This window comes from Rattus rattus, chromosome 12 (genome assembly GCF_011064425.1).
Source record: "Rattus rattus isolate New Zealand chromosome 12, Rrattus_CSIRO_v1, whole genome shotgun sequence".
NCBI lineage: Eukaryota > Metazoa > Chordata > Mammalia > Rodentia > Muridae > Rattus > Rattus rattus.
Window position 1 is genome coordinate 68163044 of NC_046165.1, and position 21573 is coordinate 68184616.

The 21573-nt window shown below is 44.8% G+C and overlaps 1 non-coding gene and 2 pseudogenes across 2 annotated transcripts; 2 read left to right on the plus strand and 1 right to left on the minus strand.

The window, feature by feature from the left end:
* Positions 1-865: 865 nt before the first annotated feature.
* On the plus strand, positions 866-2576 carry LOC116913209 (annotated as a pseudogene).
* LOC116914102 lies at positions 1782-1941 on the plus strand. The gene has a single exon (XR_004389670.1). It is a non-coding gene; the product is annotated as a small nucleolar RNA SNORA5 (small nucleolar RNA).
* Positions 2577-6754: 4178 nt separating the features above from the next.
* LOC116913093 lies at positions 6755-18718 on the minus strand (annotated as a pseudogene). Its single transcript, XR_004389593.1, has 4 exons — positions 18482-18718; positions 15253-15352; positions 12374-12506; positions 6755-7300 (listed from the first exon to the last, which is right to left on the minus strand). The product of XR_004389593.1 is annotated as a protein mono-ADP-ribosyltransferase PARP4-like (transcript).
* Between the last annotated feature and the right edge of the window lie 2855 nt (positions 18719-21573).

Genomic DNA, 21573 nt, shown 5'->3' on the forward strand with positions numbered 1-21573 from the left:
AGGAAGAACGCTGCCTCGGGGTCGAGCGGAAGGGGTCCCGGGGGGTAGAGTGCGAGGGGCGGTCCTAGCATGTAACCTCCCTGACGCCCGGGAGGCTGGCTGCCTGTGGAGACCTGTTGTTTGGATAATCTCAGGGAGACCTTGAGGGTTCTGGGAAAGGAGCCGTCGGTGTTAACGAGACTGGTCTTTGCGGAATGGCTGCCCAGGAATGTTTTCATACTTACATACGGTTTTGGCTGGCGTAAATGGTGTCAGTAGTAGAATCAATTGCATATAGCCTATAGGGATATTTCAATTTAATGAGTAGCATTTAAAGATAATGGGGACCCGGGAGGTGGCTCAGCGCTCTGATCGCTAAGTATTAGGACCTGAGTTTAATTTCTAAGGATCCACAAAGCGAGAAAATTCCCTCAATCTCTTTCGCGCCACACACACACACATACACAACACTGATGGAGGCAGGGAGGGAAGGAAATGAAAAGCTCAAGTCTGTAATTCCCGCACTGAAGACGCTGAGACTGCAGGATTTTTTGAAGAATTCAAGGTCAACCTACACAGCAAGACACTATATTAAGTTAATAATAATTTATCGGATTTACTTGTCGGCCTTTGAGTTTACTTGTTGGCCTTTGGAAGTAGTTCAATGATAGGGTGTCTGGCAGGTGAAGGTTGGAGGCAAGGTCCAGCACCTGAGTAAAAGTTGGTTCTTTCCTTCGAAATAGAGAGCTCAGGTTGCCTGGCTTGGCCCGGTTTGGGCTATATTTAATTAATTAATCATTCACACCTGATAAACCAAGCCAAAACCATGTATATGTTTGTTCCCAAGTTCCCTTGCTTCTTATTAAATTGAAAATAACAGGCAGGTATGGGGTTGATGCAAGAGAAACGTAAGTAATAATGATGCTACAAAGAATTCACGAAGAAGCTTGCCTCCCATATGACTGGAAGGTACCAGGCTTATTACAAAGTCTAGGAAAGACATTTGTGGGCCAAAATTGAAGTTTTTGGGTTGCTGAGAAAGTTTCTGTTAGTGTTTGTGCCCTAAGAATGACCTCCAATGAGCCTCCATTCCCACAACAAAAGGAGACAATCCTAACTTACAACCAGCCATTAAGCCTATCCCCCTTATTAAAAAAAAAACATGCCTCTGAGGGACAGCTCAATGGCTGAATCCCAAGTCACAACTATCATTAAATCCTAGTCTGCCACTAAGTCCCCTGTGCCCTCATCAGGAAAAGCATAATTCTGCCAGGTGGGCAAGATGACCCTGGATAACAAGTACGGAAAAGAACAACACTGGTGTATACACTTAGAAATAATTCTGACACTATCCTTGCTGTGTAAATCTTGTATCTGCCCGAGTGAACAAACTTTCAGTCTCCTGTCTCTGTTTAAATTGTTCCAAGAGTAACTTGGAGCTGGGACCTGAATGAGACGTAAGAATAGCATATGTGGAATGCATAAACTGAAAACGAATGTAAGTCAGTAAAAATTTGTTCACAGCTGACCCCTCTTTGAGCATTATCCGGAGCCAGATTCATGGTATTTTAATCAAAGTGTGTGGAGTGAGTTTTCACCATAAAGACATACTAACTTTAGAACGGGTCACATTCCTATAACCTCAGCCTTCCAAAGGCTAAGGGGGGAGAGTGAAGACTTCAAAGCCAGACTGGTTTAAAAAACACATTTAGACAGATTAGATTGATAGATACCAGATGTAGATGGAAGACAACATAGATATTATCAACATACATCAGAGAATGAGATAACAAAATGATTTGTGCAGATTATGAATAACTGACAATTGTTTGATGTTCGTACAGTACTGCTAGGAAAAGTCACTTAAAAGACATTTTTCTAATGGCTGCCACAAGTTCTGCTGCTCATGGGCCCTGGGTGCTGTAACCTGGGACCTGGGGATAAGTTTGGCTGCAGACACTGTAAAACAAAAAACCATTTTTCTGGCGTTACTTCCGGCCTTCCTCTAGCCTCTCGTGTCCACAAATATGTGTGCCTTTTCTCAGCTGGTCTGCCAGAGACCCTCCTGAATGGGAACTGTAGTACCCTCCTCCCTCAGCAGGCCCCATTCCCACTCCAATAAGAAACCATCAGGAACCAACAAAACCTCACCAAACTGCAGGGACAAGTGCCCACGGGTGGGAAAGGAACTGCTCTAAGAAAGGAGGTATTTCATAGAACAGCACTACAGATGATAAGAAACTGCGGTTCTCCTTAAACAAGTTAGGGGTAAACAACGTCTCTGGTATTGAAGAGGTGAACATGTTTACAAACCAAGGAGCAATGATCCATTTTACAACCCTAAAGTCTAGGCGTCTCTGGCAGCAAACACCTTCACCATGACAGGCCTCGGTGAGACAAAGCACCTGACAGAAATGCTTCCCAGCATCCTCAACCAGCTTGGTGCAGACGGTCTGACCAGTTAGAGACCGACTGAAGCTCTTCATGAACAATCTGTGGATGGAAAAGCAGCACTTGCTTCTGGAGAGGAGGAAGATGATCAAGTTCCAGATCTGGTGGAGAATTTTGATGGGGCTTCTAAGAATGAGGCAAGCTGAATTGAAGCAACTTCTGAAGAGGTGACATTTGCAGAAGTTACAGGAGCTGCTGTTTTATATCATGGCTACCTTTTAAAATTCTTTTGTGTATGGATCTGATGAAAACTAGATCTCTAATATTTTTAAGCCCCAAGGCCCATGGACACTGCAGCTCTTTTTCAGCTTTTTATAACTAATTCATTCTTTGCAGAAAATTAACCAGAAGAAGTCTGAGAATGGAATTTGGAAAAGGTCAATAAAAAATTTTTTAAAAAATTTATTTGTTTATGTATCTGATGAAAACTAGTCTAATATTTTTAAGCCCCAAGGCCCATGGACACTGCAGATGGTTTTTTCAGTTTTTATAATTAACCATGACCTCTGGAAAATTAAGTGCTCGAAGAAGTCTGAGCCCAAATTTTTTTTGAAAATTTAAAAAAAATTTTTTTTTTCAGAGCTGGGGACCGAAACCAGGTCCTTGCGCTTGCTAGGCAAGCGCTCTACTACTGAGCTAAATCCCCAACCCCTTTGCTTTAAATTTAAAGTCAGTAACAAGTCTGTGGTGGGGAACGTTTTGCTTACTGGAACTGTATTATGATGTCTCTTACGTTCAAAGAGACTGGAACTTTTGCTGGACTTCATGCCACAGTTAATAATCTAATGTCCTCTTCTGACCTCTGAGGGTACCAGGCCACACACGTGGTACAGACATACATGCGGGCAAAACATAATAAAATGAAACTCATAAAAAGAAAGGGGGGTGTGTGACAAATCCAGAATATGAGCTATCTGATTGGGCAGTTAACATTGTTTCTTCATATCACAAGACAGAAATGAAAGAGACTTGTAGATTTATAAAAACATGGCCACATACTTATTTACTTGTTTTGAGACATGGTCTTGCTATGTAGCTCAGGTTGACCTGGAACAACTTACTTCATAACCTAGGCTAGTTTCAAACTCATGACAATCCTCCTGCCTTTAGTTTCCAAACACTAGGACTATAGGTATTCACACTGTGCCTTGTCTTTGTTTGGGCTCTTCAAGTTGTAAGTAAATATCTGTCTTAAAAAGATAACACTGGGGCTGGAGAGATGGCTCAGCAGTTAAGAGCACTGAACTGTTCTTCCAGAGGTCCTGAGTTCAATTCCCAGCAACCACATGGTGGCTCACAACCACCATGGGACCTGGCTCCCTCTTCTGGTGTGTCCAAAGACAGCAATAGCATACTCATATACATAAAATAAAAATCTTAAAAAAAAAAGATAACACTGTGAAATGGGTATGAACACTACAAATAAATTCTATCACCATCGTCGTCGTCGTCATCGTCATGTCGTAGTAGATATTATTATTGTGGGAATGTTCACGATATGTATGAGGCCACGAGACAACTCCGGGGAGTCACTTCCTTCATTCATCTTCATGTGGGTTCTGGAGATTGAACTCAAGTCTTCAGACTTTTTTTTTTTTTTTTTTTTTTTTGGTTCTTTTTTTTCAGAGCTGGGGACTAAACCCAGGGGCCTTGCGCCTTCCTAGGCAAGCGCCGACCACTGAGCTAAATCCCCAACCCCAAGTCTTCAGACTTTCATGCTAAGTGCCTTACTCATCGAGCTATCTCACTGGCCTGTGCAGTTCTTCCATTCATCCATATCCAAATCTTCAGCCAGAGAAGAGCCCAAGCCTCGTTTCTACAGCTCCTATTGTACCTAAGTGCTGATGGCTCTGCCTCTTGTGTTTGTATCACAGTCACCAGGATGATCAAAGAAAGATGGTGACTTCAGGGTGAACTATGGCCTTGCAGGCACCCGAGAGGTCCAGCCTCTGATGGACTGAACCTATACAGCCATGTAGAAGGATATTTATTGAGTGTGAAACAAAAGCTATTTTTAGAGTAAAACGATTTCCTCATACCAAACCCAAGATCTGATCTACATGGTCCTTGAAGTGCCTTATTGCCTTACTGCACTGTTTGCAGTACTCAGTAACACAAGACATTCCATGTTTGCCAGGACTGTCTTGTAACTAAAGTCATGCAAAGGCTGTAATGCCTCCTCAGAAAAACAACTCTATAAATCGCAGAAAACAATCACTGTTTTCTACCATGATTTCTTCAAGGTGTCAGTACTTCCTTAGAAAACTTCTTCATTCTGGGTTTACCCTAGATATGATGACTCTACTGATATTTCCCCTCTTAACTTCTGCACATGTCTCCCCATCCTAATAAGTGACAGCTTGCCTAGCTTGGGGACCTGTGACTTTGGAAGTGTTTCCCTCTTCCTTATGTCCTGCAAATAAAATTTCCTGGTGTTTTGTTCTTTTTAGAGTCCCAACAAAAGGGAGTCCCATTCAGCCAGGACAGGCTGTGTCAGCCAAAATCACTGAAAAGGAGGCAAGCAAGGGTTGCAGTGGGAACAGAGATGCTGGGCTGCCTAAGCGGGAGATAAACAAGAGAAAGTCCTGGCTTCAGGTAAATATTGATGAAGAGAACAGGGAGAAGTCTGAGTCCCCACAAGACAGGATTTATGTGTTAAAGTGCTTTATACACAAGGGCTTTATACAAAGGACTAGAACAATGGCGGAAGTGGGAATTCTGTTATGACAAATACCTTAGGGAAACTATTAAAACAAAAAAGGTTGGGTCTGGTGGTGGTGGCCGATGATTTTAATCCCAGAACTTGGGAGGCAGAGGCAAGCTCTCTGTATGAGTTTGAGGCCAGCCTGGTCTACAGAGCAGAGTTCTAGGATCGCCAAGGCTTAAAGGAAAAACAGAAAAGGGCTGGAGAAATGGCTCCGTGATTCCAGAGGTCTTGAGTTAAATTCCCAGCAATCACATGGTGGCTCACGAAAAAAAGGAAAAAAAAATACAGAAATATAAGAATATGCTTCATCTTAATCCCAGGTGTGGGATACAGGATGTGCTGCTTTGCAGCAGCTGACTGTGGTCAGCTAGAGCAAGCGGAGGCAACCAGTTGCAGATAGTTTCTGTGACTGGGTGATATTTGGAATTCTGGAAAATTTTCAGAGGGGATATAAATGCTAGCGCTCCAGTAGGCAGGCTTGGTGATTGGTGATGGGTTGTTCAGGGTTAGTTTCAGTTTGCTAGTAGTCATGCTCAATGAAGAAACAAAAGGAAAGAAATTAGATGCAGGGATCTCTCTCTCTCTCTCCCCTATTCCTCTTTCCTATCTACTGATAGTGGGTGAAACCAGGGCGATAAAGGGTGGGAAACAGAAGAGCCCACAAAGTAGCAAAGAGCAGCTACAATTCCATTCTCTCTCTCTCTCTCTCTCTCTCTCTCTCTCTCTCTCTCTCTCTCTCTCTCTCTCCCTCTCCCCCCCATAAATTTGAATTTAAATGTGTGTCATTATAATGTCAAATACTCCCATCTCCCATGGTTCAAAGTCAAGGCTGGGAAACACTATGCCCTGGGAACCTTTCTGCTCGTCACACTGGGAAGCAGGGAAGCCAAGCCCGGTTCAGTCCATGGAGAGACAAAGCTTTAGGGCAGAAAGCACCGGCTGAGGAAAGCGGCTTTACCTCAGGACAGGAAGTGGGAAGTAAAAGCAGAGTGAGAGACGTGCATCCCACAAAGGTGAGCCTCCATCAGCCTACTTCTTTTAAGCAGACCCTATCTCCTGTTTTTCAGCATTTTCCAACAAGGGCATCAGATGAGAAATTCGTCAAGGGATTACTGCAAGGATGAGGTCTGCAATGCACTTCCTGAAGGCTCATCCGTTGACTACCAAGCTCCCAATGTGTGAGCCTATGTAGAAGACATTTCATAGCCAACCCAAATGTAACAATAAACCAGGTAACTCAGTGAGGATCATAATTCCAAACATAAAACTCCAAACCTGGAAAATGTCTGGAAGGTGAAATAGCAGAGAACATAGCTGACTATTGGTTTGTTGACTGACTTTTAGGATGTGACAACAAAACAAGACCCATAGAAGACTCATTGTGACACCAAGTATCGACTGAGGTATCTGCAGACAGAAGAGCCACACGAGGAAGCATCGCACCAAGTCATACGGCCTGAGGACCAGGCTCCTAGAAACAGGCACCAGCCTAGAACACAGCCACTAGCCAAAGACCAACTGCTTTCTATCTTGCTCAATCTGTCAGCCTTCCACTGGACACCCGGAGGGAAGACATGAGGAGCCACCCCTGTCCCTACCAAGACACGAGACAGCATCTAGTTCTTACAGCTTTTATTGTCGTTAAATGATTAATCAATTCTTTCCATTAATTTTATTTTAAAGGAGATGATAGCTACACTTAAAACAGATTACATGTCATTATTGATACCTTTTATTATTTGATTATTTTCTAAATATGAGAAAGGCAGCAGGGCAGTGGCGCACACACCTTTAAACCCAGCACTTGGAACGCAGAGGCCAGCAGGTCCCTTGAATGTGAGGCCAGCCTGCTGTTCAGAGTGCGTTCCAGGACAGCCAGGGCTTCACAGAGAAACCGTGTCTTGAAAAAACAAAACCAAAAGAGCAACAAAAGATATATGAGGAAGGTTTACAGTGCAACTCCATTGGCTTCAGCCTTGACTGTAGTGTAGAATTCGGTGAAGGGAAGTGTTGCCTTGGGGCTGAATTCCCAGTAGTTGCTTTGTGGCTGACTCCCAGTCTTTACCCAGCTCGAGCCGTTGGCAAATAGATGGATACTGTCTTTCTGTTCTTCTGGCCCATTCTCTTGCTTTCTTTATGTTCTCAAAAGCCCATGGAATATTCCTAGATTAAAAAAAAAGTTTGTATTGGTTCAGAATATGTGAAGGGCAGTGTGGTCCCAAATCTATAACACTGTATTGGATGAAATGATTCTATCAAAAAATGAAGATTTTAATAAAAGTAAAATCTTGAGATCCCCATGTGTCATGGGGATTTTGAACTCAGCACATTTCTAGTTTCTTACCTGCTTCATTTCCCAGCTCCCACTGTGCCCAGCAAGCCCTCCACCCCACCTCCCCACTCCTGCTCCTTTGGGAGAGCTGCAGCTTTTTCTTGCTTTGTATTTGTTTCCTGTAGTTCCTTTTCTAGTGTCTTTGAGCCCTTGTTTCAATGTCCATCCACTGTCTGGGAGTTTTCAAATTGTTCCAGATGCATGAGCATCCGAGAGTCAGCTGTAAAGACCTAACACCCCCCCTCCCCCCGCCAGCCCTTACCCGAAGTTTTTTTTTTTTTTTTTTTTTTGGTTCTTTTTTTTTCCGGAGCTGGGGACCCGAACCCAGGGCCTTGCACTTCCTAGGCAAGCGCTCTACCACTGAGCTAAATCCCCAGCCCCCCAAGTTTTAACATGCAATTTAACTTTTTTTTTTTTTCCTTTTCTTTTTTTCGAAGCTGGGGACCAAACCCAGGACCCTGTGCTTGCTAGGCAAGCACTCTACCACTGAGCTAAATCCCTAACCCCGTAATTTAACTTATTGTGTGTGTGGAGCCTATGTAAGAAAGCTGTGAACTCATAGTAAAGTATGGATAGGGCAGAGGGCACAATGTTCTTCCCACAAGGTAGCTGTGCTTAATAGTTTCAGGTCAACTTGACACAGGTCAAAGTCATCTGAGTTGAAAGCTCGATTAATAAAATGCCTCTAAGAGATCAGGCTGCAGGCCAGCCTGTAGCACAGTTTTTAATTAGTGATTGATGGGGCAGGGCCCAGACCTTTGTGGGTGTGGCCACCCCTGGGCTGGTAGTCCTGGGTTCTATAGGAAAGCAGGCTGAGCAGACAGTGAGGAGCAAGCCAGTGAGCAGCATCTCTCTGTATCACAGTCTCTGCAGCAGCTCCTGCCTCCAGGTTCCTGCCCTGCTTGAGGTCCAGCCCTGACTGCTTCTTCTGATGAACTGTAAAAGTATAAGCAAAATAAGCCCTTTCCTCCCTGGGTAGCTTTGGCCATGGTGTTTTATTACAGCAATAGTAACCCTGACTAAGACTTCTAGAAAGAGTTGCATAAACTATAATCAGTGACTGTGTGCAGGCTGGTCTGGTGCTGCTGGGATTCAAATGTTAGCTTCTAGACCCCCGAATCTGGTTGCTCCAAGATGTTGATCCTCAAGTATACCAGATTTTCTTGTGTAAATCTTGCCCCCTACCCCCAGGTTATCCACGATTGCTTAATGAAGATGCCCACAGTCTGTAACTGGGCCGAAGAGAGGTGGAGCTGAACGATCCCTGGTCTTGGGGTCTGAGGCTGGAAGCATGAGGGAAAGAGAGATGAAGAGAAAAGGAGAAGCCACCATGGAGTAGTGGATTATGAGAGCATGGCCATGGGGGCAGCCTGATGAAGTAGGAATGGCCCCGGGTAAAACATGGCAAGTGCTCTCTCGGGGTTACCGATAGGAGAGTAGACAGGACAGCTTAGAGGGTTGCTATCTGCTGAGCTCTAGGGTTTTAAGGCTTATTATAAATATAAAAGTTGGGGTTGGGGATTTAGCTTAGCGGTAGAGCGCTTGCCTAGCAAGCACAAGGCCCTGGGTTCGATCCCCAGCTCCGAAAAAAAGAAAAGAAAAAAAAAAGTTTCGTGTCACTTATTTTGGAACTAAATGACCTAAGCTGGGGTAGAAACCCCTAAATAATATTTATCACAACAAGTGTACCAGAACCAAGGACATGACATGCCCTTGCATGTCCACATTATCTCGTGGGAAAGACAAAGGCCTGGGAGGAGTATTCTTGGCTCTTACATGACCAACGATGATAAGGCATAACACCAGTATATTCTCTGTTTAAGCTAATTGTGAACAGTGCTTCATACCTTGTTTACTTTAATAATAAAAGTGAGAAGTGCTTTGTTTGTATTGTTCTTTTGTTTTGAAGGCAGGATTCTCTTTGTAGCCCTGACTGTTCTGAAGCTCACGTTGCAGACCATGTTGGCCTCAGATTCAAAGATCCACTTCCCTCTGGATTAAAGGTGTGGGACATTACTGCTTGGCTTGTGTCTTAGGGTTTCTATTGCTGTGAAGAGACACCATGACCAACTCTTATAAGGGGCAACATTGAACTGGGGCTGGCTTACAGTTTCAGAGGTTCAGTCCATTATCGTCATGGCAGGAAGCATGGCATCCAGTCAGACATGGTGCTAGAGAAGTAGCTGACAGTTCTACATCTCGAGGCATCGAGGAGACTGTCTTCCACAGGCAGCCAAGAAGAGGCTCTCTTCTGTACTGGGTGGAGCTTGAACATAGGACCTCAAAGCCAATCCCCACATTGATGAACTTCCTCCAACAAGGGCACACCTCCTAATACTGCCACTTCTCATGGGCCAAGCATATTTAAATCATCACAGTTTGTTCACACTACTCATGAGCTCAAATGTCTGATGCACTACACAGGTCTTAGACTATCCTCAGAGACTTAGCCTTGCTGGCCACAGAGCAGGTCAACTGTGCGTGTGTGTGTGTGTGTGTGTGTGTGTGTGTGTGTGTGTGTGTGTGTGTGATAAATACAATATAAACTCAAGTACACACATGACCATAGCTGGATATGGGGTCTAAGCACAATTCTGAGAGTCAGTTCTCTCCTTCCAACCTGTGGATCATGGGACTTAAACTCAGGTCATCAGGCTTACACAGCAAGCACTTTTACCCGCTGGGCTGTTTCACCTACCTTACAAGATTCTTAAAAAAAATTCTATTGGGGTATGGCTCAGTTGGTAGAGAAAAGATTAGAAGTTCAGTGTTATCCTCAGCTATGCAGTGAGTTGAAGGTCAACGTGGGATACTTGAGGTTCCTTCTTAAAAAAAAAAAAAAATCTTAGCTGGGTGTAGTAGTGTACACCTTTTATCCTAGCACTTGGGAGGGACAGGCAGGTGGATCTTGATGAGTTCAAGGTCAGCCTGGTCAACATAGTGAATTCCAGACACCAGAGATACCTGATTTGAAAAAAACAAAACAAAACCGGTTTCTTGGAGCTGGTGAGATGGCTCTGCAGGTGAAGGTATTTGTCACCAAGTCCAGTGACCTGAGTTCAATCCCCAGGACCCTTGCGGGCAAACTCAAAGATTAGGTCTTTCCATTTTTTTTCTTTGAGGTAGTGGTCATCATAATGTGCAGTCTGGGGTGAGGAGCTGGGTTTTTATCTTCACTTGTCTCCAAGATCCTGTAGAGCTTTACCCAGGAGCTAAGCAAAGCTAAACTTGAGCCTGACTATGTAGGTGGTTATGGGATTGAAAGGTAAAACATTGTTTGTTTTGCTGAGACGCAGTGGTGTTTTGAATAGGAATGGCCCCTAGACTCATGTGTGTGAAGGCTTGGCCCGTAGGGAGTGGCACTGTTAGGAGGCGTGGCCTTGTTGGAGTGGGTGTGGCCTCATCAGAGGAAGTATATCACTGCCGGAGTGGGCTTTGGGATCTCTATGCTCAGTCTCTGCCCAGTATAGAAAGATAGCCTCTTCTAGCTGCCTTTGGATCAAAATGTAAAACCCTTGGCTCTTCCAGCACCATGTCTGTCTGCACGCTGCCATACTTCCTATCATGATGACGGACTGAACCTTTGAAACTGTAAGCCAGCCCCGACTAAACGTTTGCTTAGTTATAAGAGTTGCCTTAGTCATGGTGTCTCCACAGCAATAAAACTCTAATTAAGACAGTTTGTATGCTGCCATGCTTCCCACCATGATGATAATAGACTAAACCTTTGAAACTGTAAGCCAGCCCAAACTAAATGCTGCTCTTTATAAGAGTTGCCATGGTCATGGTGTCTCATCACAGCAATAGGAAAACTTACTAAAACAGGCAGAGTCTCTATTGTATAGGTCTGGCTGTCACTAACTCGCTATGTAGACCAGGCTGGCCTCAAACTCACAGAGGAGAGGAGACTCACCTGTATCTGCCTCCTGAGTGCTGAAATTAATGATGTGCACTACTATTCCAGGAAGAATGTTCTAATGTATTTTATTTAATAGTTTGATAGCTTTTTCTACTGTTTTTGTTTTGGACAGGGTCCTCCTGTGTAGCCTAGGCTGGCCCATAAATTAAGATTTTCATCTGTAACCTCTTCGGTGGTAGATTACAGGAATGTGCCACCCTGAGTAGGTTGATACTTTGATTTCTCTCTCTCTCTCTCTCTCTCTCTCTCTCTCTCTCTCTCTCTCTGTGTGTGTGTGTGTGTGTGTGTGTGTGTGTGAGAGAGAGAGAGAGAGAGAGAGTGCACCAGGTCTCAGTGTACACTAGGCAAGTTCTCTCTCACTAAGGTTCAGTCCCAGCATTCCTCCATGACTTTAAGTACTCAGACACAGGCACATGGTTCCCATCTGCACTCTTGTTGCAGACTACACGGTTGTTTGGAACAGGCCAACAATCACAATGTGGCTCTTCTAAAGGCACAGATGAGCAACTCCAGTGTGGAGCACCAAACCAGGAGCCCAAAAAGCTATGTTCTGGCATCAACATGCACATGCATTCTGAGATTTGTTCCCATGCAGTCTGACAAAAAAAAAAAAAATCCCATGTCAGTCATCCTGCTACAAGAACCTCAGAGCAAGCTGTAACCTGTGGACAAATTCTCCCTTAAGATTATCATTTACAAACCAGGCATGATGGCACAGCCCACAACTCGAATATTTCAGAGGCAGGGAGACTGCTACAAAATTGATGTTGTTCTTACTGACATAGCAAGTTCCAAATCACCCTGTGGGAGCTGGTCTCAAAAACAAACAAAATATAAGGGGGGTATATGCCAAATTTTCAAAACATTTCTTTTTTTTTCGGAGCTGGGGACCAAACCCAGGGCCTTGCGCTTCCTAGGCAAGCGCTCTACCACTGAGCTAAATCCCCAACCCCTCAAAACATTTCTTATTAGGACATTGAAGCACCTAGAAATGAGGACGTCATCCATCTTTATCAGAGATTCGGCAGCCATTCCTTCTTGTTCCAACTTGGTATAAAGAAACTGCAGTACGAGTAAAGTGGCGATCAGGTCCAGGAGTTGCTCTCTTCCTTTTGTACCTAAAAAAAACAAAGATCTTCTTTACTTCTTGTGGTGATCTGAAGAAGTGTCCCCCTAGGCTCATTTGTGTATTTGAACATTTGGTCCCCAGGTGGTGTTGCTATTGAGAGGTTTGGATGGTTCAGGACATGGAGTCGTACTTGAGGAAGAGGCTCACTAGGGGTGGCATAGCCTCCTCCTATTGTGTGACACAATGTGAACAGCCAGTGTCCTGCCCAAGCTACCTGCTGCGATGCCATCCCTAACACTCTGGATTCTAACACTCTGGAGCCACAAGCCAAAATAAAGTTTCTTCTTTAAGTTGTTTCTAGCTTTTTTAAGCACAACAACAAAAAAGTAATTAACTAATGCCCTCTGTGCCTTAAAGTTCTACCGAGGAATTACGAGGCTACGTGTGGTTGCTCCTACCTGTAACCCCGGCACCTGGGAGGCTAAGGCAGGAAGAATTCCATGAGCATAGTGCATTCTAGACCAGCCTGGGCTACAGAGCCAGACCCTGTCTGAAAACAAAACCAAACACCTAACTGAATTATACCACAATTAAATCTGTGAGGACCACTGTCTTACTGTGGAGTCATGGGGCTCTGTAGTGGGGATGGCCAAAGGCATATCACGTGGAAACTACATCGATGTTGCTTTTTAAACTGTCTTTGCTTTGGTTTTTGTTTGTTTGCTTTTTTAAAGATTTGTTTATTTATTTTATGTACATGAGTGTGCTGTAGCTGTCCTCAGACACACCAGAAGAGGGCATTGGATAACAGAGGGTTGTGAGCCACCATGTGGTTGCTGGGAATTGAACTCAAGACCTCTGGAAGAACAATCAGTGCTCATAATGGCGGGGCCATCTCTCTAACCCCTCCGCTTTGTTTTTAAAGATTTTATCATTTTCATCTTGTGTGTATGAATGTTTGCCTGCATGTATGTATACACATGCACTGCATGTGTGCAGTGATCACTGAATTCCCCAGGACTGGAGTGATAGACAGTTGTGAGATGCCATGTGGCAGGGTGGGGTGGGGGGGACTCAGGTCAGCACGTATTTCTAACTGCTGGGCTGTCTCTCCGCCCTTGTTTTGTTTTAATAGGGTCTTGTTCTATAGCTCAGGCTGTTTTAAACTCGTGGCAATCCACCTGCCTCAACTTCCCCATGTGCTTGGATTCAGGCATGAGCCATGCCTGGTTCATGCCTGAATAAAATTTCATTCTGTATAGTATTGAATCCCACCCCCACCCCACCCCCACTTTCTTTCTTCTTCTTTTGCTTATTTTTCTGTATACCCTGGTTGTCATGGAAATCCTCTGTAGATCAGACTGTCCTGGACTCAAGAGAGTCTCCTACCTCCGCCTTCCAAGTGCTAGCATTAAAGGTGTGTGCCACCATTGCCTCACTCAATTTTCTTTATTCAGAGGTTGATGGGCATCTTGATTAGTTTCATATCATGGATATTATGAACAGTACCACAATAAACATGGACAGAAGAGTATTTCCATGATATACTGACTTAGAATTGATCAGACATGTGCCCAGGAGTGGTATAACTGGCTTATATAATAATTCTATTTAGGTTTTCTTGAAGAACCATCATATTGGTTTCCATAGTGACTCACTAACAGTATATGAAGGTTTGGCCTGCCCCGTCCTCAGGGGTATTTGTTGTTTTCTTTCTCCAGTTTGCTGTGCATGTGAATGAAGTTGCCCTCATAGACCAGAAGAGGTAGTTAGATCCCTTAGAACTGGGGTTAAATCCAGGAGTGATGCACACACTTTTAATCCCAGCACTTGGGAGGATCTCTGTGAGTTTGAGGCTAGCCTGGTCTGTACAGTGAGTTAGCTAGGATTACATACAGAGACCTTGTCTCAAAACACTCACAACACACACACACACACACACACACACACAAGATAAAATAAAGAACTGGGATTAGAGGGAGTTGTCAGCCACTTGACATGGGAACCAAACTGGTGTCCTCTGCAAGAGCAGTGTTTGTTCTTAACCCAGAACCATGGGTCTCTTCGGCCTCCATTGTTTCTTGATGGAGTGAGACAGAATTTCAGTGTAGTTTTGATTTGTCTTTCTTTGACGCTAAAAGCTGGGTGTTACAGATGGAAGGGCCACAATGTAGAAAGGTCTCCAAGTAAATCACTAAGTGAAACAGGATGTCCCTGTTGGCCAATAGGTACATATGTTATGACCGAGAAAATAATTATTGAGCATGTGAAATTGAGCTCTTGGATATTGCTGTTACTGGCAGGATCTGGCAATGTAGCCCAGACTAGCTTCAAGCTCACGATCCACCTGTCTTTGGGATAAGGCCACACAGAAGGATTACCAGTATATGTAACTATTCTCAGATTCAGGGCTGTTTTTCTTCAATAGTTGGTGCCATGTAAACTAATAAAATTACCAAGATAATACTTTCATCACTGGTAAAGCTGTGGTGTACAACTTTGATCTCAGCACTTGGGAAATTGAGGTAGATTGCTGTGAGTTCAAAGCCAGCCTGCTCTACATAGAGTTCCAGGCTAGTCAGGGCTACATTGTGAGGCCCTGACTCAAAAAAAAAAAAAATCTAATTTTAGTCACATGTAACTTCCAAAAGTTACATGTGAACGACTTCCAAAAGTGGTACATTCCAAATGAATGTACTAGTTTACAAAATAATTTACTATAATGAGGAGTTTGTCTATAAATGACTGGAAAATGAAGGAACATAGTGACAATTAACTGAAAAACAGTGGCTTACCTAGAGATCGAATGCCCTTCTCTTCAAGAGAATTGAGCAGAGCATTTACGTTAAGTTTTAGTATTAGTCCTAGTTCTGGTGTCAATTTCCAAAAACCATCCTGTAAAATTAAGAAAAAAAAGTTATATTGTTAATCATAGGTCCTAGGTCATACTGTACTTCTCTAGCATGATTTCTTTTTCAGTATTTAAAAATACACATTTGACAAAGGATATTTGATCACACTGTGAACCCTGAGATTGTGTGGCTAACTGGAAAAATGTGTTTCTACTTGTGGTGGTCTCAGCCTTAGAACACATCTTTAATCCTTCTGGCTGGAATATAGACACACCCTTAGTACACACCTTTAATCCCAAACAATGAAGGTAAAGTTAGTTTGTAGAAGGAGGCAGCCATGTTTGAAAGTGATGTCTATTTGAGGGTCAAACAAAGTGACAAATCTGAGAGAGATCTGACAGGATAGGATATACCCAACTCTCAGGAGAACAGAAGAAGAGCTGACTGAGAGGGGGAGAGGAGGCAGTTTTACAGGGACAGTTAGATAGAGAGACAGGCTGCGGAGCGAGAACGAGCTAGACACAGATGAAGACAGAATGAGCCGGAGAATGACAAGGAACCAGAAAATTAGAACAGATTGTCAAAGATAGTATGAAGCTTAGGAGAGCAAAACAATCAAGAGGCTGAGAAAGAAACCAGACTGAATCAGTCAGCTTGGAGAGGAGTTTGAGTCAGAACGGCTGAGTTAAATCAGTCTGCCAGACAGCAGACAGAACTAGGAAGGGGTGACCTCATTCAGTAGTGTCTTAATTAGGGTTTCCATTGCTGTGAGCAGACACCCTGAGCAAGGCAACTCTTATAAAGGACGACATTTAATTGTGGTTGGCTCACAGGTTCAGAGGTTGAATCTAACGTCATCAAGGTGTGAGCATGGCAGCTTCCTGGCACAGGAAGAGCTGAGAGTTCTACATCTTGTTCTGAAGGCAAACAAGAGAAGACTGGCTTCCAGGCAGCTAGGACCAGGGTCAGTCCCACAGTGACACATCTAGTCCAACAAGGCCACACCTCCTAAGAGTGCCACTCCCTGGGCCAACCATATTCAAACCAGCACAAGTAGCAAGTCTCAGAGGCTGAAAACATTGTAGGCCCAGATCGTATGGAGGCCAGAAACTTCAGGACTAGGCCTAGGTTAGCAGATGGAGACTGTAAATTTCTGAGAGAGAGAGAGAGAGAGAGAGAGAGAGAGAGATGGAGAGGAGGAGACTGTAAATTTCTGAGAGAGAGAGAGAGAATATGCAGACATGTACATAGTGTGGGGGATTATGCATGTGTACATGCATACAGTGTAAAGGTCAGAGACAACTTTTGGAAGTCATTCTCTTTACACTGTGAGTTCCAGGGATTGAACTCAGGTTATTAAGCCCATGCAGCAAGCTCCTTTACCCGGAGGGTCAGCGCACTGACTCCTAAAACTGATCCACTGGAGATGTTTCCAAAGATACTTTCCTATATGTGACCCTATCTCAGCAAAAAGGAACAAGTCCCCGATGGTGGATCGAGGACTGAGAGCACTTCCTGCTCTTCCAGAGGCCCTGACTTCAGTAACCAAGTACTTATAACCCTATCTCGAGCGGATCAAGCACACACACTCTTCTGGATTCCCCCCCCCCAATACACACATCATACACAGAAATAGAAATAAATCCTTTCCCCTGAAATCCCAAACAAACTACTCCCCATTTCTTTGTTTATATATATATTTTTTTGTTTGTTTGTTTTTTGAAGCAAGGTCTCTCTACATAGCCCTGGCTATCCTGGAACTCACTATATAGACTAGGCTGGCTTGGAACTCATAGAGCCTCTGCCTCCCTGAGTGCTGGGATTAAAGATAAGTACTACTATACCTGGTTATAGATTAAAATTTTTTCTTTTTCTTTTCTTTTTTTTTTTTTTTTTTGGAGCTGGGGACCGAACCCAGGGCCTTGTGCCCTAGGGCGCTCTACCACTGAGCTAAATCCCAACCCCCTAAAATTTTAAATTAAAAATAAATAATGTGGAAAGCAACTGAGGGAGATGCTCACCGTGGTCCTCTGTCTCCCATGTGCACATGCACACAGACACACTCACACCTACATGAACACGTGTACACACAGACTCAGGTACATATACACACAAGTAAAGAAATTTTTAAAAATGAGAAAAGATTAGGACTATAGCTCTGGGGTTCAATGCTTGCCTATGGATGTGATGCCCCATATTCAGATTGCACATGTGAGCCTGGGTCTCAATGCCAGAGCAGGAGCTAGTCAGAGATACAAGGTGTTAACTAGCTTAACAGATGGAGTACTGTGCCCCTCCACACTGCTGCAAACTACTACAGGACAACCGAAGCTACCCCAGACTCCCTCTGTAAACTTTGTAAACCAGCAAGGCAGGGACACGGCCAGGCCTCTACCTGAGGATCTCCAATGGTGCCAGGCCCTGCCCCCAGACTTCCCTAACAATCTCTGTTATTCCCAGAGCAGGACCTGCTCTACAACAACAACCCAAAAAAATCCCACCAGGCCCTGAGCTTGCCACAGAAACCCACTGATCACGAAAAATCCACCAATCTCGGAACAGGAAAAGCGACCAATGCCTGAGCTCCCCCAGACTAAGGACTTAAAATCCCACCAATCCTCACCCTGGAAAGTTTGTCTCCACCTCCCCGATATCCTATATAAGCCTGGCTTTCCTTCTCAGACCTCTTGTTGTTTCTCACGTGTTTTTCCCTCCCAGTAACTCTTAGGTGAGGTTTGTTGCACGATGTGACTTTGCGGTATCCCTTGGCTCTCAACTGCTAAGATACCTTTTCCTTGAGCGCCTCAGCACACATATTTGCTGCTGCTAACCGTATCTCTAGACCGATAGGAAAATATTTAGAATATTTACCACACCTATGTTTACTGGGCAGGAGGAAATTTCTAGCAACTTCAATTCCCGATACGAGAACTTAGAAAATAAGTCCATGGCCTCTTTTTTCGACTGAGGAATGTTAATAGTCACCGACAAAGCATGACGAACACCCCCAGCACCACATGCAGAGGAGAGTTTGGTCCCGCCTCCCACACTGACACGTGCCCTGAACGCTAGACTGGGAACAGAACTGTTCTCTGACCAACTGCTTTGAGAAGCACTGGTGTAAACTGTGAAGTGAGCTGACCACAGACTTAAGCAGAAATAAGACAAATACCTCAGTCTGTAGAGCAAAGAGTGAAGTCCACGACACGGGACTCTGCCGCCTTCATCATCACCGATGACAAACTCCTCATGTGAGGGAGTCTCCATACTTGTTAAAAACTCGCATGCTGTATATGCTGCTGCCTCATCTGTTTCGTTTAGAAGAACCTTCATCCAGTGAGTCGGCCTCTTCCAGAACGCAGTCCCATGCAGAATAATCTAATGAGAGAGCTGACCGAAGTGACGCCATGTCTGACATTCTGTAATTGGGGCTCGGTGGGCTGAGCCACTTTCAAAGTGAAAAAAGAATGGCTCTGGGGAAGCTCAGGCTAAACTCACAGGCGACAAGAGGGAGGGACAGAAAGTGGTTTAGGAGGACTGCGTAAAGGTGACCTCTGAGTAGCAGCCAGCTCAGGGGCTTTGGGGAGAGGAGCCGATGTTGTTGAGGTCTTGGGAAAACTTACCTGGATCAAAATCCTTTGAACCAGCGAAGTTATCAGAGAAAGTACCACCCCTAAAGCCCGTACCCCTAGAGCTCATATCCTTAGGGCTGTCACCCCTAAAGCCCCTGAGAGGTGGCTCTCTGTCACAGATGTCTGTAGCTTTAGCAAGTTTATGGCTATAGTTGAACATAGGTCGACACGAGTTAGTTGGGATGAATCCTACAGGAGAAAGAGAGAATTGTGTGCCAGGAGGGGGAGGGGGAGGAGCAGGGGGAGGGGGATGGGTACCACCAAAGAGAGGGAGGGGGGGGAGGTGGGTGGAGCAGGGGAGAGGGGGGGAGGAGGAGGGGAGGAAGATGGGTACCACCAAAGAGAGGGGAGGGGAGGAGGGTAGGTGCGAGCAGTCTTGAGGGAGGGAGAGGAGGAGGGGAGGAAGATGGGTACCACCAAAGAGAGGGGGAGGGGGGAGGGTGGGTGCCAGCAGGGGGGAGGAGGGGAGGAAGATGGGTACCACCAAAGAGAGAGGGAGTGGGAGGAGGGGGCTGGCAGTAGTACCAGGGAGAGGAGGAGGAGGAGGCAGAAGACTGATGTTGCAGAGAGGAGCTAGGAAGGCAGAACTGGAATGACCAGCAGAAAGGAAAGAAAACCCAGCTGTGACTGCCGGAGCAGAAGAAACCATGGAAACAGGCGCCTTTCGAGGCTCATCTGCCATAAGCAGTTTTCGAAATTTTCTTCCTTTCTTTAGCTTCACCGGCTGTGGGCAGACACTGAGAGGCAGGTGGAAGTCAGACTGCGCCGTTGCGGGTGACTGTGCCATCGCGGGCGTTCCTTCAAAATCTTCGGAAACTTTTAGATTACGCATCTTTCTAGTCTTTACTTTACATTTTTTAGCAGCAGTCAGCAGTGATGGTTCCTCATTCCCTTCAGAAGAGATGGAGAAGGGCTGGGAGGAAGGTTGTGCACGTGAAGAGAAAAAACGGAACAAAATAAATTAGGGACCATTCTTCCAAGCAGCTGGACTGTTGGAGCAGCCTTATGTTAGATCAAAAGCAACCATATTTCAGCCTTATGTTAGATACTTAAGTCTGCACCTGCAGTTCTGCTTGAACTTAATAGATAGAATAAATCTTGTCAGGTTGCTTAGCACTGGTGGTCAGGTCACTGAGCAACCCACCCTGTACTGTTCCCCCCGCTGACCGATTTACCCAGCCAATATCCTGGTCATCAAGCCAGGCTCATTCCTTTGTGGTTACCTAACCCCTCCCCATATCCTGCTTCTACCAGTATATCTTCTGCCTGAGAAAAATTAAAAATTGTCAGCTTGATCAGACCTCTTGACTTGCTGTCTGTTCTTTTTGTCTCTTGTCCCCCATTCTCTCCTAGGTGGACCCCAGACCCTGGTCGACTGCCCTGAGGGACGGGACACTGTTGTTAGTGACCGCAAGATCACAGAATGAAGACCATTAGCCCTGCAGGAAAGCCAAACCAGCCGGGGGATTGTCAGTTAGGGATGGTGTAGTGGTTCAATCCCTAGTTTTACACTGCGGAGGCTCAGGCAGGAAGATCCTAAATTCAAGGCCAGACTGAGCAACTTAGTGAGTCCCTGTTTCAAAATAAAAATTGAAGACAGGCAATGGTGGCGCACACACCTTTAATCCTTACTCGGGAGGCAGAGGCAGGTAAATCTCTTGAATTTGAGGTCAGCCTGATCTACAGAGTGAGTTCCAGGACAGCGAGAAGAGAGCTACACTGAGAAATCAACTCAAAGCAACAACAGTAAAAGTTCGAGGGCTGGGGATGGGATGTTTCCTTTGTGTGAGCAAACCCAACTCTGGTTCACTCAGGGACACCACTAGAAGAACAAGAAAAGATAAATAAAAGCAGTGTGTGGGACGCCGAGATGGGACAGCACACAGGTACTTTCCACAGCCCAAAGTCAATCTCAGAGACACCCGTACCCTACACACACACACACACACACACACACACACACAGGACTCCTGAGGAGCTCCAGCTCCTCCTTCCACCAAAAGGCCTACCCACTGGGCTGCAATGGATGTTTCTTACCCCAAGGTGGGAGAATGGCCAGGTTCTACCCTAAAAAAAAAAAAAAAAAAAAAAAAAATCCCACCCATACAACCCTATCTGAATCCTGTGTTTTGCCCAGTTCCCTGCTGCTTCTGGAGGAACACATGCACACGCACACACCCCAGAATGCAAGTAAATAAGTAAAAAGATAGTAATGCCTATCTTTTGTTTGTTTCTGATCAAGTGTTCTCCCACTGATCTATACCTAAGGCCTAAATGTATTTAGTTATTTTTACTTGTTGAGGAAGGGTCTTATCATGCAACCCAGGTTGGCCTTGAACTCATATTAATCCTTCTGTTTCAGCTTCTGAGTGTAAGATTGCATCACTACTGGCTAGAAGTTTTATAATGTGTTAATAGACGAAGACCGATGGTAAGAGGCAAACATGATTTGAAGAGAACTGAAGCCATGGATACAGGCCTGAGGCAAGGAGGCACAGTGAGTGCCAAGTCTGGAATCCTGTTTGGCTTTGCTCATGCACATCCCAAACTCTGGTAACAAGTCACCTGACCCTAGTTCCTTCACCCGCATGCACACATGCATACTCATCTCTGAACAGTGCACCCAGCAACC